At 33.5% G+C, this 16912-nt stretch overlaps 1 protein-coding gene across 1 annotated transcript in view; it reads right to left on the reverse strand.

The window, feature by feature from the left end:
* Positions 1–705: 705 nt before the first annotated feature.
* Positions 706–16912, reverse strand: part of LOC134841748 (uncharacterized) — a 257893-nt gene continuing 241686 nt past the window's right edge. Inside the window, exon 36 of the mRNA XM_063857786.1 lies at positions 706–1073. The gene's annotated coding sequence lies outside the window, so the exon portion shown is untranslated. The remainder of the gene's footprint in view (positions 1074–16912) is intronic.

Below are 16912 nucleotides of genomic sequence, written 5' to 3' on the forward strand. Positions count from 1 at the left end.
TAAAAAACAGTCAAAAAAGCCGTTTTTGGGCACTTTTTGAAAAATTTTGACAAAAAAATCGCGGTTTCTTTGGCGCGCGCTCCCCCTCAAAGTTAGTATATATTGGCGCCAAAGGCGCCTTTAGAAAAATTTTAGGGTCGATCCGCCAAAAATGGATTTCTGAAAGAGTATCAAAGGGGGGACCCTTTGGGTCGGCAGGGGGTCCAATCCCTGAGGGGGGGGGGGGGAGGGGGGGCGTCCGCCCCTCCCGCCCCCTTCCTAAATCCGCCCCTGCCCCTACCCCCTCGAGACCCTACCGGGTTGATTTGAAAAATAATACATTGATACACCATTAATAATAGACCTTGAAGGCTTGAGTGTATCGGCTTTAAAATGTTGAAAAACTCCTTAAAGTTTTCGAGAAATTGTTTTTACTTTTTAAACATAGTTTCGAGGGAAATGATTTTGCTAAAACACGACAATATATGCGATGCTCTGGAACACAATTAGACTAAGTATTGTCTTTTCAGAAGTTTGACAACCTTGCTGCCAATATGTGACCATGCAATTTGGAAAGTTTTACAAAAAGTGTTTCTGTTCGCCCAATTCAGTAGTCTTGAGTCAACTTGGGCTTCAGTATCTTCTTATTTCTTATTTGTCAAAACTTCTAAAATGCCGGTTTGGTCAGAGTAAAGGAAGAAAAAAGATTTAAATATCAGCCTCTTTTTGACAAAAACTTTGAATCATTCCTCGTTAGCAAATAAGTGCAATTAAATCCTTAAGTTATAATTGTCTGCATAAGTTTCAATTGTCTGATTACTGCGAGGTCGAAAACAGCTTTATTGTAGTGTTCATTTCAGCTATGTAAAATAGTGAAAACAATCCAGTCGTAGAAATACGACACTTTGGTGAAGAAACTGCCGTCATTGCAGATTTCAGTAGGCGTGTCATTCCGATTGAGATGGTAACTTGCCACTCCGTATAGACACTCGGGCTGAGTTGCGCCACATGCTAGTTTGTAAAGAGGACCCCCGTCGTCCAGGTAACAAGTGCTGGCTCCCCTCATTATGGGGAAAGTACACACGGTGTCTTCTCTGTAAATAGACGTAATAATCTAATAACTCAAATGTGAAAGTAACCTAAACATTTTCGAAACAATAAATAAGTTCGTGAGGCGACAACTCGTAACAGGCGTCAATTGGCAACAAGCGACGATTCCCAACAGTATTAAGTGGGAAACACTGATTCACGCGCAGTATTCTTCTCGTTCGGGATGTAAGCGCAACGGAGTGACACGACCAGATAAGTTTAGAATACAATAAGCAGTAAGAAGCATTTTTAAGTCAGGAGAAGAACTGAGAATCTCTCTTCATGCTTTCGACCCCCAAACCTCCAAAGGTTTCAATTTTCTTAGCAAATCTATACTACACTCCTTTGATACTAATATGTCCATATTTTATATCATAGAAAGAAACAAAGAAAGGAAGAAAAAAATTATTTCTTCAAGTATTTAACAAAGTAAACAAATATTAAAAGACAAGCAAATAATTTAGCGCTAGAGAGGATAGGCAAAAGGCATATGAAATGCCAACTGATAAGCTAACCTTAAACAAAAATACAGTGACTTAAATATCAAACATCATAAAAGTTTGAACAAAAATAAATTCTTCAGTGAAAATCGATTTGTCGTACAAAACCAATTCTAAAAATATGACACAGCTGCTAATACTGCACGACATTTAGTATATTTGAGACCTAGATACTAGCAGAAAACAGACAGGAAAACAAATACCAAAAAGAAGCAAAAAGCAAAAAAAAATTTTTTTTCTTATTTCCTTTTAACATTATGGAACCAGCAACGTCTAGAAACTCTATGGATTCTGACGACGATTTTTTTTTTCCTTCAAAGCGCAAAATCAATTCAAGAAAATAAGTGAAAATTAAAAGAAAAGAAGAAATGATCATCATAATGACTAAGTAAAATTGAAAAAAAAAATTGAAAAAGTTTCTCGAAAACCAGAAGACTTGGGTAAACCAATTTAGAATGAAAAGAAAATCTTTTTTGTCAGCAGTACAGCACTCATTCATGATTTTAGCAAAATAAAAAATAAACAACTTCCAAGACAGTTAGAGCGAGTTCAAGTCTCAAGCGAAATCGATTTTTTTTCTAGTAATGCGTATGTCTCCAAAACCGGAGAGAGTTTGCAATGGTGAATTTTCAAGCAGACCTTAACAACCTATTTTTGCGTTCATAACAAGAACCTTCCATTGTTTCGACAAAAAAATTATGAATTTTTTTAAAGCGAGAGAGCTGTGAGTGTCTTTAAGTTTAAGAACAAAACAACAACTTTCATTTGAGTTCAATTGCTGAAAATTTTAGGGCGAAACTTGGTTGTATTAAATAAATTAAAGAGGTAGGCACCTATCTTCTATAGGGAACCGTATTTAAACTTTTGCCCAGCGAACGGTTTTTTGATATATGGGAGAGAGTACCTCTTTGTTTTATAAGCAAATTCAGTTCTCACAAAAAGCCAGTTCAAAAATAAAATTAGCTTGAAAATTATTGATGGAGTTTATGCAAAATTTGAAAAACTCGTTAAAAGAAAACTCATGGACAATAAGAATTTTATAATGAATAAACTCATCCGAAACGATATCAAATTTTCGTTTGAAATATATCAATTCAATAAGCTTCTTCTGAAACAAGAAGATCGATTATAGGTTTGAAAAATCAAGACAGCCATACGCAAACAGTCGGTATTGGTTAATTGTTTTAACGTTTGAATTATATTATCTCATCATAACCGATCAAGGTACAAAATTTCTCATCTTTGATACATTTTCACAAAGCTCACCTAACTTTGTTTTACTCTAAGCAATTTGATTTGAAAAAGATGAATTGTTATCCATCAAAATGCCTAGATACTTACAAAAAACTCTAGGAAAAAACATAAAAACATCTATGGAAACACAAACAATTGAAGTCTCAGTTTTATACTCAAAAATTATTAGAGCCGGTTTATCAGTATTTAAAATTAGTTTATTATAAGTCAGCCAAGTATCAGTGTTTTCAAAGTCTGACTGGTACACAGTTAGATAAAAATAAAAAAGATTTTTAGAAAAACTTTGGTTGAAACATCCGCAAAAAGACGAATCGCCAAAGTTTTTGCAATGTGGGGCAAATCTTTAATATGACTCAAAAGTAACCTGGACCCAAAACCAATCCTTGTGGCACTCCTAGCTTTTTTTGATGCCCAGTCGAAAGAAACGTTGATCACTTTAACACTTTGATATCTACCAGAAAGATAGTTTTGAAACCATTGAAGACACGTTCCCCAGACTCCCTGAAACTTAAGTTTGTCAAAGAGAATTTTATGATCTAAGGTATCGAACGCTTTTCTTAGATCAACAAATTACTACAGCCCAAATTAATTTTCAAGACTGTTCTACTTCTTTCTGTTAATTCTGCTAGCTCACATATTGTCCCAAACTTTTACCGGAAACCAAACTGTTTACAAAATAGCAAATTGAATTTATTAAAATTGTTGTATAACCAAAGTTTCGTCACTTTTTCGAAAACTTTGCTGCAACTGTTTAAAAGAGCAAAAGGACGGTAAATATTAAGATTCACTTCTTTCTTTTTTATTAAGTAGTGAAACTGTAGCAAATTTCAAAAATTTTGGATATTAACCTTTGGAGTTAAAAGAAAAGCTTACTAAGTAAGTTAGAAAGGGGGCTAGAATATCGGAAAAAGCTTTAGGGAATTTATTACTAATTTCGTCAATGCCAGATGACTGTTTAGTTTTAAGATTGTTCAGAATTTCATGAAATTAACTGTTAAACAGGTACATGGAATGAGATAGAGATACGAAAGGTATCACAAATTTTACGTGAGGAGTTTTAACTGCAAGCCTTGTTCCATCAGTTAAGAAATACGCATTAAAAGAATTAACTATTGCAATTGGGTCGCTAATCGGTTTTCCATCTACAACTACATTTGGAATTTCACATTTCTTAAAGGTTTTACCTGTTATTTCATTCAATAAATTGAACACCTGCCTCATGTCTCCAAGAGATTTTTTGGTTTTTTTAACAGTACTGTTTTTTTTTGTTCGACGAACCATCTTTTTAACTTTATTACGTTCATACAGTAATTTCAATTTTTACATCATATTTCGTTTGACAGACTTCAATAGTTGATATATGTTGTTTCTTTTGCAAATTGCGTTTTTTATTTGCTTGTTTAACCAGTCTGCTTTTGGTTAACAGAGCTGCAAATTCTTTCAGTACTATATTAAGCAATTTGCAAAACGTTCATACACACAATCAAAATCTTCCACAAATTTCAGCTCATGTTTATTTTTTTTAAATGACTAGGAGCGCGGCAAATTTTAATAACTAGTAATGCTAATTTTCTGAACCTTATCTCTTGTTGAGAATTTCTTTTTTCATTTAGTTCAAGAATAACTAAGTAACGATCAGAAAAGGATTCAGTATTAAAAACTGTAACGTTTGCGTTAATCAAATTAGGGACAATGACATGGTAAAGACAAGAATTTCTGTTACCAGAAACTCTCGTGGGGTATTGATTAACGTATTAAATCCATATGCATTAATTATGTTCGAAAAAACACTTGTTATCTCATTTCTTTTTAAGATATCGATATTAAGATCACCCAAGAACACTATTGCAGTTTTCTTTTTGGATAATTCGTCCAATCCATTGAGTTAAGACCGAAGTGTAACTCATAGAGTAATTTCGGATAGGGTACATGGTCTGCTCTTCACGCTATCTTATTTTCGGCCGGATAGATTCGTGCAACTTCTTAGTCTAATACCGATCCTAATCTTACTCTTATATCTACTAGTCTCAGGGTGTTCAACTAGTCTCTGCTAGGCTCAATAGATCTAGAGTATACTGGCTTGTTGCGATTGCTAGAATGTCTTCTTCCGATTTCTGGTAGTTTTAGTATTGTAAGGAATAGCGGCTCTGATCTATTGAGTCGTAGAGACATTTCAATTAAATTGTTATCATGTAACATTTCGGATCTTGTTAGTTCTAAGCTAATTTATTTTTTAAGGTCTTGTTCGAGACTTATGGTTGCACCAGGTTAGTTAAGACCGAAGTGTAACTCATAGAGCAATTTCGGATAGGGTACACCGTCTGCTCGTCACGCTATCTTTTTTTCGGCCGGATAGATTCGTGCAACTTCTTAGTCTAATACCGATCCTAATCTTAGTCTTAAATCTACTAGTCTCAGGGTGTTTAACTAGTCTCTGCTAGGCTCAATAGATCTAGAGTATACTGGCTTGTTGCGATTGCTAGAAGGTCTCTTGGAGAGGTAACTAATTTTTTAAGTTAAATTCAAATCTCTCTGGTGCTGAAATTACAAGTAATTTTAAGCACTTACAAATAAGTGGATTCTTAGTTATATGGATCATGATTGGTTAATACTAAATATTTTATAGTGATAAAATATCCAATTTATAGCCAATAATAAAAAATATAGTTTAGATCATGTTCCACCCATCCGGGGTTTACAGAGTTTTGAATCTTAGATCTTCTATCTGTAATGAAGGATGGATGATGGTCGTTGTTATTTGGCGAGCATCATTTCTTGTTTTGTACTTGGAGAAAAAAGCTCCAGGAAGCTTGAATCATTGACATGAACTGGTTAGTTGTTTGTTCGACGATGACTGCGTCCGCCGCTGAAATCAATCTGATTTCAAAATGATTTGCTATGATTGTTTGTTCTGCTTGGGTGGAGAACTGATCGAGTATCATTCTTATCTGGGAATGACGTGAAGATCGTGTTTGGAGGGGATGCCTTGTAGCTCGGATCTGTACGTGTACTTGAACATTGAGGTGGTCATTGGTCTGATTCAATGAAGTCCTTTTCTGCGAAGTCAAGTCGTACTCTAAATCCTTTGAGAGTCGTGATTGTGAGCGGCATGTCAGTTGTGTTTAGCCACTCTGTACGTTGAGTGTGATGTGGTCGTCTAAACTTTGGATGCTCGCCTTTTGCGATTGTTCGTGATCTATGTACTGCATATTATATTTTACATTTTATAAAATTTTGTTAATTCTTTAGTTAATTCTGAAATTTTTTAGTTATGATTTTTGTTAATTGTTTTCGCAAAAGCGTTTTAGTCTTAGTTCAGTTATTTTGTCAAAAATAACTGAATACCTCTTGTCAAAAATATGATGTGGTGAAATGTACCCTAATATGAGCATGGTGTGTTAGGCCGGCTATAGAGCATGCTCATGACTTCCTCTCTAGTGGGTTAGGCCAGGAGTGGGAGTATGATTTCATGTTGGTGTTTTAAGGGGTCCTGTTTTATGCTAAAGTTTTTGTTATATTGTTTCTAGTTTTCCTTTTGTTATTTTGGTTGTGTCCTTTTCTCAAAAATTGAAATTTTTTTTGTAGGGGTTTGTCTTGCGACTTTTTGGTGTTTTATTATTATTACTGTTTTAGAATTGTTAATAGTCTTCAAAAGAATAAAATATTCTGTTTTAAGCTGGTTTTATCCGGTTTGAGTACTCTAGGTGTTCTTTTCTTAGTCATGCTGTTAGTTTGTGGTTTATGGTGTTTAGTTTGCTGCATTGGTTAGTTTGGTTAATATTTAATTTCATTCCAACCGGGTTAAAAGAAAGTTGTATACTTGATATTGCTTGTTAGTGCAGACTTAAAACTCAAAATTCCTTATCTTAAACAATTCTTTGTGGGCGAGTTGTGCGATTGTGGATAGAATTCTTGTGCAAGTAAACAGAAGATAATAAAAGGTTAGTAGTGCGTTTCTTTGTATAATTTACTACTTTAATTTTAAACTTCACTGCTTTGTGGGGATTTGAAAATTATAAATTGATTTTCATCGTATTGATTTTACTGCATTTAGGGAAATAATTTATAAATGACTTTTTTGCCTTCGAAATGAATTTTAGTGCATCATTCAGTGCTATAGATTAAGTAGAGTTTTTGCTGAAAAAAGAGTCTGTATTTTCATTTTTTTTTCTTCTTGTTGCAGGTGATCATGGCTGAAGACTAAAGAAAATGTAATTTAATTATAAAGAAGTGTTAGTATTGATTTTAATTTAATTAGTTATTAAAATATTAAATTCATCCATACCTTTAGTCGTCGGGGAAAAAACCGTCAGGGAAAACATCGTGAATAGCGTCTGATGTAGTGAGTAATTTTGCAAGTATGCGTATGATATTTTTAGTTTGCATCAGTGGCCAAAGCAATTGAAGTGCTTTGATGGTTTTCAGTTCTTCGGTGCCTACTGCAAATTCATGAGGTGTGTTTTGGATTAGATTGTAAATTTTATGATTGTAATTAGTGGTATGGATGAATTCTAAAATGGGTACTTCTATAGGTTGTACATATTCATGCGGGACTATTAGGGGAGGGGCTTCTTCGTCGTTGAAAGTTTTGTTGAGGGGACAAAATATATACATCTGGGTGATCGGGTCGTAATTGCGGAGGATGCCTTGAAGGTTAGTATTTTTAATGCAATACGTGAAGTTTAGGAAAAACGGTGATGTGTATTTGGAATTGATAAACTGAAATCTGTGGTGGGGTTGTCGCGATGGTGTGTGTAAAAGAAAATGATTTTGAATAAATTGATAAAAAGTGTAGGTGTGCATTTGTTTAGTTCGTAACATGATGTTGTGTGAACAGTATAAATCACGTTCCTTGAAAAGTTAATGAAAATGTTTGAAATTTTTTGTGAAATGATTCGTATGCTTGAATATCTGAGAGTGCTTCTGAAATGATATGATCATGCTTTTTATCTAAGATGTTAAGTGTGAATAAGTAAGGTGTTTTTATGAAAACTTTCTCTGTGAGTTGTGGGTTAGCAAACTGATCGTCGTCATGAAACTGGTCTTGATTAGATCTAATGAAGTTATGATCATAATATTCAATCAACAAGTCGTTAGCTCGGGGTGCAGTGAATGTTTTTAGTATTTTTTTATATCCTACATATGTAAAATTGTCCGGGGGTGAGTGCTGTGCTTAATCTGAATAATTCGTCCTTATTTCTTTCAATATCCGTAGTGGTGTTATAGAGTAGGAGCGTAAAGGGGTTAGTGAAATTATAATAAACTGTCCAACGAAGTCTGGGTATTAATACATGTTCATCTACAAAATGACGTGGTTCAGGGTTAGGGTCGGATTGATTTAGTGTATATTGGAAAAATAAAGTTAGGGTTATTTGAAGAAAATTCGTAGTATTGGTGTGGTCTGGATGGTTGATATATTCTCAGGCGGTTCCGGGTTTGGACGGGAATGGGTGATTTGGGAATTTTCGTTAAAAGGTTTGATAAGCACGATTAGTACTGGTGGAGTTTCTGTTGATGTGGATGAATGAGCTAATGATGGAGTATATCTGAAATTGGTGTAGGTGTTGGTGGATTTGATGATGCTATTGTTGATGATAATTGGTTAATCGTTAGAGTGCGGGGAGCTGGCAATTGTTGTTGAAGTGTCATAAAATTATCTAGTTCTTCGGAAATTTGAATGTTATCTGGGGAGTTGTTGGTGGAGCGTTCATTATTGAATGGGGAATAAGTTGGGGTTACTTGAGAAGGAGTGTAGGGAGTTGTATGTTGGCTATGGGATTGTATAGGTTGGAAAAGGGGTTTTGAGAAGGTTGTTGAGCTGGTCTGGGTATGAGTAGAAGGGGATGGTTCAGAATCTGCGAACTCATCGGGAGCTTCTATTACAGAGTTGTTGAATTGTGAAATTGTTGTATAAATTGTGATATCTGAGATAGTGTCAGAATTCATGCCTGATGATGTATTAATTTGTGGTGAATCAGGTTGCGGAAAAGCAAAAAGTGGGATAATAGGGATTGGATTTTGGGGGTTGGCAGGGTGGGATTTCAATCGATGGAGTGATATCGAACTTGTCTGCTCATCGTGGGCTAAAAAAAATGATTATTTTGAGACTGAAAAGTAGTGGTATGGGGCTGTTCATTGATTTGTTTGTATGTATCGTCAATTGTGGGCGTTGTGTCACTATATGTTGGATGGGGCTTTGAATATGACTGGGTCTTAAGTTTGGGGGGTTTGTGATTACTAAGTTCCTAAAATTTCGTGAGACTGATGATAATGGATGGTTAAATTGGAGGTTTGGTAAATGTGGTGCTGTGGGTAATGCGTTTGAATTATTTTTATTATTTGATTCGTCGTATGTGTTGGGATTTGTTGATAGTTTTGTCTTATATTCCTTTATTTGTGCATCTAAGAGGATTTTGTTTATTGATGATGAAAATGTTCCAAAAAATCCGGCAAATAAAATGCGTGCTACGCTTGCTTGTCGGTTTACTTGTGTATGTATTGCGCATGTGTTATAGATTCCTTTTAGTAATGAGAAAAGAAACCCAATAAAGTTAAACATAGCGTATAAGATAGTCAATCTTTCTAAGATGTAGTATGGCCATCCTAGAAAGGCTAAAGTTTCATTTTTGAGATTTACAAAACTAAAATTATTGATGGTGATATATCTTGTGGTCGATAATTTCCACCATTTAGATAAATGTAATCTTTTATATATCCGCTGTAATCTTGTGCGTAAATACCTGAAAAACCTGAACGTAAGTGATTTTTTGGAACATTTTCATCATCAATAAACAAAATCCTCTTAGATGCACAAATAAAGGAATATAAGACAAAACTATCAACAAATCCCAACACATACGACGAATCAAATAATAAAAATAATTCAAACGCATTACCCACAGCACCACATTTACCAAACCTCCAATTTAACCATCCATTATCATCAGTCTCACGAAATTTTAGGAACTTAGTAATCACAAACCCCCCAAACTTAAGACCCAGTCATATTCAAAGCAGGTTTTTCGTAAGTTTTGATCTATTGATTATCGTTGTATCGTGTCCATTTTTGCAAGTAATTCTTGAATTTGTTGTGAACGTAAGTGATATTGCATGTATGATTTGAATAGATCCCTATCGATTGAAAATCGATATTTGGATTGCGGGCTATAGCTCGAATGCTCTCAGGTGAGAACTTTTTTAATGGTGGCATTAATGTTGGGTATGGTGTTAATAGATAATATTTATCTTCGTCGGGATTTAATTGTACAATGTTGTGGCTATTTTCTGATTGACATGGTACTGCTGTATCTAAAAAATATGTTCGTCTTGAGAGTGTATCAACAAAATATACTTTACTTTTGTAGAATATGGGGATTCTTTTGTAACATATTTATCTTCAAAAACGTATAAAGGTGATAATTTTTTGGTACAAGTGATATACAATAAACTGTTTCCTTCATAATCAATAAAATTTGATCTATTTCCGGATAACAAATATCCTGCATATGGTATTTTGAGAACTGCTAGTGCTAGGGACTGTAAAATCTGGTTTCTTTCTAGTTCACATAGCAGATGTAGTGTTTCTATTTCTGAGAGTGACATTTCTTGAAAAATTCTGCTGATTGTGTAATCTAGTTTCATATCTAAATGTATATCATAATGAATTGCGCCAAAATATGTACGATTCATAGGTGATAGTTCATGTAACCGTGTACTTTCTGCGTCTTGTGGTTTTAGTTTTCCACCTATTCGTCCTATGTTTTTCTGAAATTTTACTGAAACATAAGTGGATCAGATGTGGCCATAGGGTCTACATTTAGATGCCCTGTATTCATGTCGAAACCGTGTTCGAACTCGCAAGATTTTCTGAATATTATGTTTTGTAATTTTTTTTATATTTACATGCTAATTCTGTTTCTGGGTATAATTGAAATCGTGTTAGTTTATTTTCTATATTGTGGAGGTTCATAAATTTATTGTTTCCATTTCTAATTTGATCGGGATTGACTTCTTTAAATGGGATTGATTCAAAAAATTATTTGTGGTGAAATTTAATCATTCTAGCGTGTATCCTTGCTACTTGAAAAATTGTGCAGGTTTCTTCAGGAAACCATACAATGGTTGCTTGGGTCGTTTTTGTAGGATCGCAATATCCTTGGTCATTTTTGCAAGGGAGTCGAATTCCTTGGTAAAGAATTGTGTCGTCTTTTAAATCTCGTGTAAGTTGTACTTTTTCAAGTTGTAATTTCCAGTCAAAAAACATTATTTCTTGATATCCTTTGTTTTTTGTGTCTGCTTTGCAATTTGAGGATTTGTTTATACCGATATGTGGTATCCATTGTTTATCACGTAAATCGTATGTTAATCCTCCGTGTGTTCCATGAAAGGGGAAATTTTTGTCTAGTCTTATGTGACCTTGGTGTTTTTCAAGTTCTGCTTGATGTGCTAAGTCTGGGAAAATTTGAAAATTTATAAGCTTTCTATTTGTTCCTACGTTTTGTGTTAAATTTAATCGACTAAGTTCGTTTTTACAGTCTTGTGGGCTAAGATGTGGCAATCTTTCTATATTGCTCTGATAGAAAGATTCGTGCTCTAGTCGGTTTTTATTTCCGTTGGAGACTTGTGAGCAATGTACTTTCTTTTCGGAAAATCTTGCTGTAATTTTGTATCCTGTTAATGTTGTTGATCGGGCTTTTGAGTATAACGTGGCTGTTATATTTGTTGTTTCTATAGCTTGTGGTTCGGATTCACATTGTGTGACTTGATTTATAGCATATTCGTGTAGCGTTTTTGTTTGTTTTCTTCACAATCATAGTGTGTTACTAGCAAATCTTGAGGTCCTGTGCGAGGAGATGGATTTGTAATTTGTTCGGAAAAAGTTAGCAAAAATAGGTGTTGAAATGTGAATACTTTTAAAATATACATGGGTATGATAATCCTGAGTACGGGTTATAAAAAGTAATTTATCCAATTGTGTTTTTGGTATATCTATCGTATCTATAACTTCAGTTGTTATAATTGGAGGAGGTAGTGATTTAGCTGTTATATTTGGTGGAATTAGGGGAAATGGTTGTTGAACAATGTTATTAAGTCTGACTGTGATTTCAAGTTTTAATTGGAGACTATTTTGTTTGAGTATTTGAGTGTTGTGTTCTTTAATATCTTTGTGGATATCTTGTCTATACTGTAGTCTATTTAGTGCCCACTTGTGGAGTCGGCTACTTTCTTGATATTGTCCAAATAGTGGAGGCGGTGCTACGAAAGTATTCCAATCTAAACGTAGGGGGGTATTTGTGGATATTGTTCTTGGTATCTGGCGTCAAGGTTTGTGGGAAAATTGAGGGGGAAAAGTGTTGGTGAAATTTGACTTAAGGATGGTGTTGATGGAAATGAAAGTGTTTCTTGTAAGGAGGATTATGTTGTATCAGAAGAGATATCTAAAAGTTCATTTACTAAATTTGGTTCACTTTGAGTATATGAGTGTGTTGACCAATATGGTGGCCGTTCGGTGGTTTTTGGGGGGTTAAAAGGATTTTCTCGAATTTGTTCTGATGTTGGAGTTGAACCTAAATAATCTGATGGAAAATTTGAGATACTTTGATGTGAAACAAGGGTGAGAGTTTCTCGTAATGGACTGCTTGAAAGTTCTGATTTAGTTGGTGTCGGTGATTGGGCTATGTTAAAATGAACTCTGGGAGTTTGAAAATTTCTATTTCTTCGTGGGTGTATGATTTGTCTATTTATTTCAAATGTGTTTTGATTTTGGCTTATGTGTCTTACTCGATTAAGATCTTGTTGCAAGGTGGGATATAAATTATATGTTGATTCACTTAAAGATGATTGGCGATTAACTGGTTTTAAGGGTTCAGATAAGTGTGCGTGTCGTTCTTCAAAAGTGTATGGGTTGTCTTGAAAAGAGATTCGAGTTGATGGTGGGGGATTGTTGGTGGTTGTAGGAGTTATTGGAATTTCTTGGGATGCTGTTGGTGGGGGCTGGTGTGGTGGTGGTTGATTAGCAATTTTGAAAAACTAATTGAGCGTTTAATTTTTATTGGGAAAATTTTTGTTTTTTAAAATATTCTTCAATAAAAAATTTTAAAAGAATAGTTGCCAAGACAAATGTGACCATTGCCTTTTTTATACCTTTGCAAATTGTCATAACTAGGGATACTAAAAATGTGAGAAAAATTATGAACAAAAGAAAAATATTTTTTCGACTAAAAATGGTTCGTATCTTATAAATTGATTTTATGTTTTCGTATATGTTGTTGTGGTCAAGGATTTGGGAAAGTTGGAGATATATTTCAAATAGGGAGTAGAAAATTTAAAAAAAATTGCAAAAATTTATAGAAATGATTATTAGAGATTCAATGAAAAAAGAAGTTTCAATGAAAAAAGAATAGGAAAAATTTAAAAATAGTGAAAAGTTTTGTGGAGAGGTTTAGAAGTTTTTTTATATGATAATTTGTTATGGAGAAAAAGCATATAAGAAATGATTTGTTTCGTCGAATATTTTTTAAAGTTTTGAGGCAAAACTCAAGTGTGGTTGGATTATTTACTGATTTTTTGACAAGTAGGTTGAGTTTTGTGAAAAATTGTTGAGGGTGTATTTTTATGGTATTCGGGAGGTTTTCATAGTTTTGTTTTTATTTATTGGGTAAGTGGGGGTATCTTTGAAATATTTGTTCTTTAGGCCAAATGATCATGGGTCTTTTTTACCTTAAGGCTAATTAGCCATTTTTGGTTGGGGGACTTTTCAGGTCCGAGTTGGGAAAATATTGTTGATTTTTGCATAATCTGATAGGGGAGGGTTGTAATAATGAAGTAGTGTTTGTTTTGGTTGTCAAGTTTTTGCAAGTTGCTTATTTTTGACCTGGAGGTTGTTATAGATTGTTTGAGGTTGTTTGACCTGGAGGTTTATAGTTATAGATATGCCTGGCGATTAAAGTTTATCGGCTAAATAACTTTGTGTGAGAGACATTAAGGTGGCAATTTGAACAATTTCTATTGGCTGAATTTAAACTAGAATTAATCGAGGTTATTTTCAGCATGTTTTTACAGAAATGTGAAAGTTGAAAGTGATTTAAAAAGATTGTTTACGGTAATCTAAAATAACGTTGTTTCTGAATTTCAACTTTCTTTAATATTTTTGACTGTGGAACGAATGTCTTATAGTTTTTTCTCTGTTGACTTCTAAGACGTGAGGATTCTCTATGTTTGGATTTTTGTTGTTGATCCTGTGGTAAGATTTTTTCTGTTAGTTTGCGATTTTTTCTCTTTTTTTGAGTTATTTTTGGTTCTGGTGTGTTGGATTTTTGAGGGTCTATATTTTACTGTTGGATTGTATTTTTACTTTTTGTGTTATTAACATTTTGATTTTGTTTTAGTTGTGAATGATTATGAACGATGTGTAAGCCTGTAAAAGAGTATAATTGATTTAATTTGCGGAGTGCGTATTCTTTTGGATAATAAGGTAAAGGTTGTTACGGTGTTGAATGATTTCTTTTTTGCTGGAGTCAGTAAGCTTGTATGTTACTTCAGTGGGTTTATCAAACATTTGATATGGTCCTTTTCGAAGTGGTTGTAGTTTTTTGGATATTCCCTTTTGTGTATTAAAATTGGGTATTAAAACAAATGTTCTAATTTTTAAATCGGTAGCTGGCATGAAGCGTGAAATAATTTGGTTGTTTATATTTTGCCTTTGTAACAATTTCTTTGTTACTTTTTGGTGTATTTCATAATCTTTTTTATCTCTATTTAAAATCCATTCGGTACGTGTACGGGAAGCTAATTTTAAAATTTGTGGATGGTGAAAGTGGTCTTCATCATGAGTATGTAATGGTAGATTATAACAAATTGAATCTTTGTTTGGTTGACAATATCCTTGTGTATTTTTATATGCATTTGCTGTGAACATAATTGGTTTTCGTGGCTTTTGATTAAAAACCATTTCGTATGGTGACATTCCTAGGGTTGTTGTAATTTGTGAATTATAAGATAAGGGAAATAATTTTACATCTGCTGACCATTCAGTGTATCTCCTATCATTTCCATTTATGATACATCGAAGATATTCTTGTAGTGAACGGTTCATACCTTCAACTAATCCATTTGTCCATGGTGCATGAGATGTACGTGGTTTAAGTTTGATGTTATACAGGTGACATTAAGGTGGCAATTTGAACGATTTCTATTGGCTGAATTTAAACTAGAATTAATCGAGGTTATTTTCAGCATGTTTTTACAGAAATGTGAAAGTTTAAAGTGATTTAAAAAGAATGTTTACGGTAATCTAAAATAACGTTGTTTCTGAATTTCAACTTTCTTTAATTTTTTTGACTGTGGAATGAATGTCTTATAGTTTTTTCTCTGTTGACTTCTAAGACGTGAGGATTCTCTATGTTTGGATTTTTGTTGTTGATCCTGTGGTAAGATTTTTTCTGTTAGTTTGCGATTTTTTCTCTTTTTTTGAGTTATTTTTGGTTCTGGTGTGTTGGATTTTTGAGGGTCTATATTTTACTGTTGGATTGTATTTTTACTTTTTGTGTTATTAACATTTTGAGTTTGTTTTAGTTGTGAATGATTATGAACGATGTGTAAGCCTGTAAAAGAGTATAATTGATTTAATTTGCGGAGTGCGTATTCTTTTGGATAATAAGGTAAAGGTTGTTACGGTGTTGAATGATTTCTTTTTTGCTGGAGTCAGTAAGCTTGTATGTTACTTCAGTGGGTTTATCAAACATTTGATATGGTCCTTTTCGAAGTGGTTGTAGTTTTTTGGATATTCCCTTTTGTGTATTAAATTTGGGTATTAAAACAAATGTTCCAATTTTTAAATCGGTAGCTGGCATGAAGCGTGAAATAATTTGGTTGTTTATATTTTGCCTTTGTAACAATTTCTTTGTTACTTTTTGGTGTATTTCATAATCTTTTTTATCTCTATTTAAAATCCATTCGGTACGTGTACGGGAAGCTAATTTTAAAATTTGTGGATGGTGAAAGTGGTCTTCATCATGAGTATGTAATGGTAGATTATAACAAATTGAATCTTTGTTTGATTGACATTATCCTTGTGTGTTTTTATATGCATTTGCTGTGAACATAATTGGTTTTCGTGGCTTTTGATTAAAAACCATTTCGTATGGTGACATTCCTAGGGTTGTTGTAATTTGTGAATTATAAGATAAGGGAAATAATTTTACATCTGCTGACCATTCAGTGTATCTCATATCATTTCCATTTATGATACATCGAAGATATTCTTGTAGTGAACGGTTCATACCTTCAACTAATCCATTTGTCCATGGTGCATGAGATGTACGTGGTTTAAGTTTGATGTTATACAGGTGACATTAAGGTGGCTATTTGAACGATTTCTATTAGCTGAATTTAAACTAGAATTAATCGAGGTTATTTTCAGCTTGTTTTTACAGAAATGTGAAAGTTTAAAGTGATTTAAAAAGAATGTTTACGGTAATCTAAAATAACGTTGTTTCTGAATTTCAACTTTCTTTAATATTTTTGACTGTGGAATGAATGTCTTATAGTTTTTTCTCTGTTGACTTCTAAGACGTGAGGATTCTCTATGTTTGGATTTTTGTTGTTGAACCTGTGGTAAGATTTTTTCTGTTAGTTTGCGATTTTTTCTCTTTTTTTTAGTTATTTTTGGTTCTGGTGTGTTGGATTTTTGAGGGTCTATATTTTACTGTTGGATTGTATTTTTACTTTTTGTGTTATTAACATTTTGATTTTGTTTTAGTTGTGAATGATTATGAACGATGTGTAAGCCTGTAAAAGAGTATAAATGATTTAATTTGCGGAGTGCGTATTCTTTTGGATAATAAGGTAAAGGTTGTTACGGTGTTGAATGATTTCTTTTTTGCTGGAGTCAGTAAGCTTGTATGTTACTTCAGTGGGTTTATCAAACATTTGATATGGTCCTTTTCGAAGTGGTTGTAGTTTTTTGGATATTCCCTTTTGTGTATTAAAATTGGGTATTAAAACATATGTTCCAATTTTTAAATCGGTAGCTGGCATGAAGCGTGAAATAATTTGGTTGTTTATATTTTGCCTTTGTAACAATTTCTTTG

Source organism: Symsagittifera roscoffensis, chromosome 3, assembly GCF_963678635.1.
Source record: "Symsagittifera roscoffensis chromosome 3, txSymRosc1.1, whole genome shotgun sequence".
Lineage (NCBI taxonomy): Eukaryota > Metazoa > Xenacoelomorpha > Acoela > Convolutidae > Symsagittifera > Symsagittifera roscoffensis.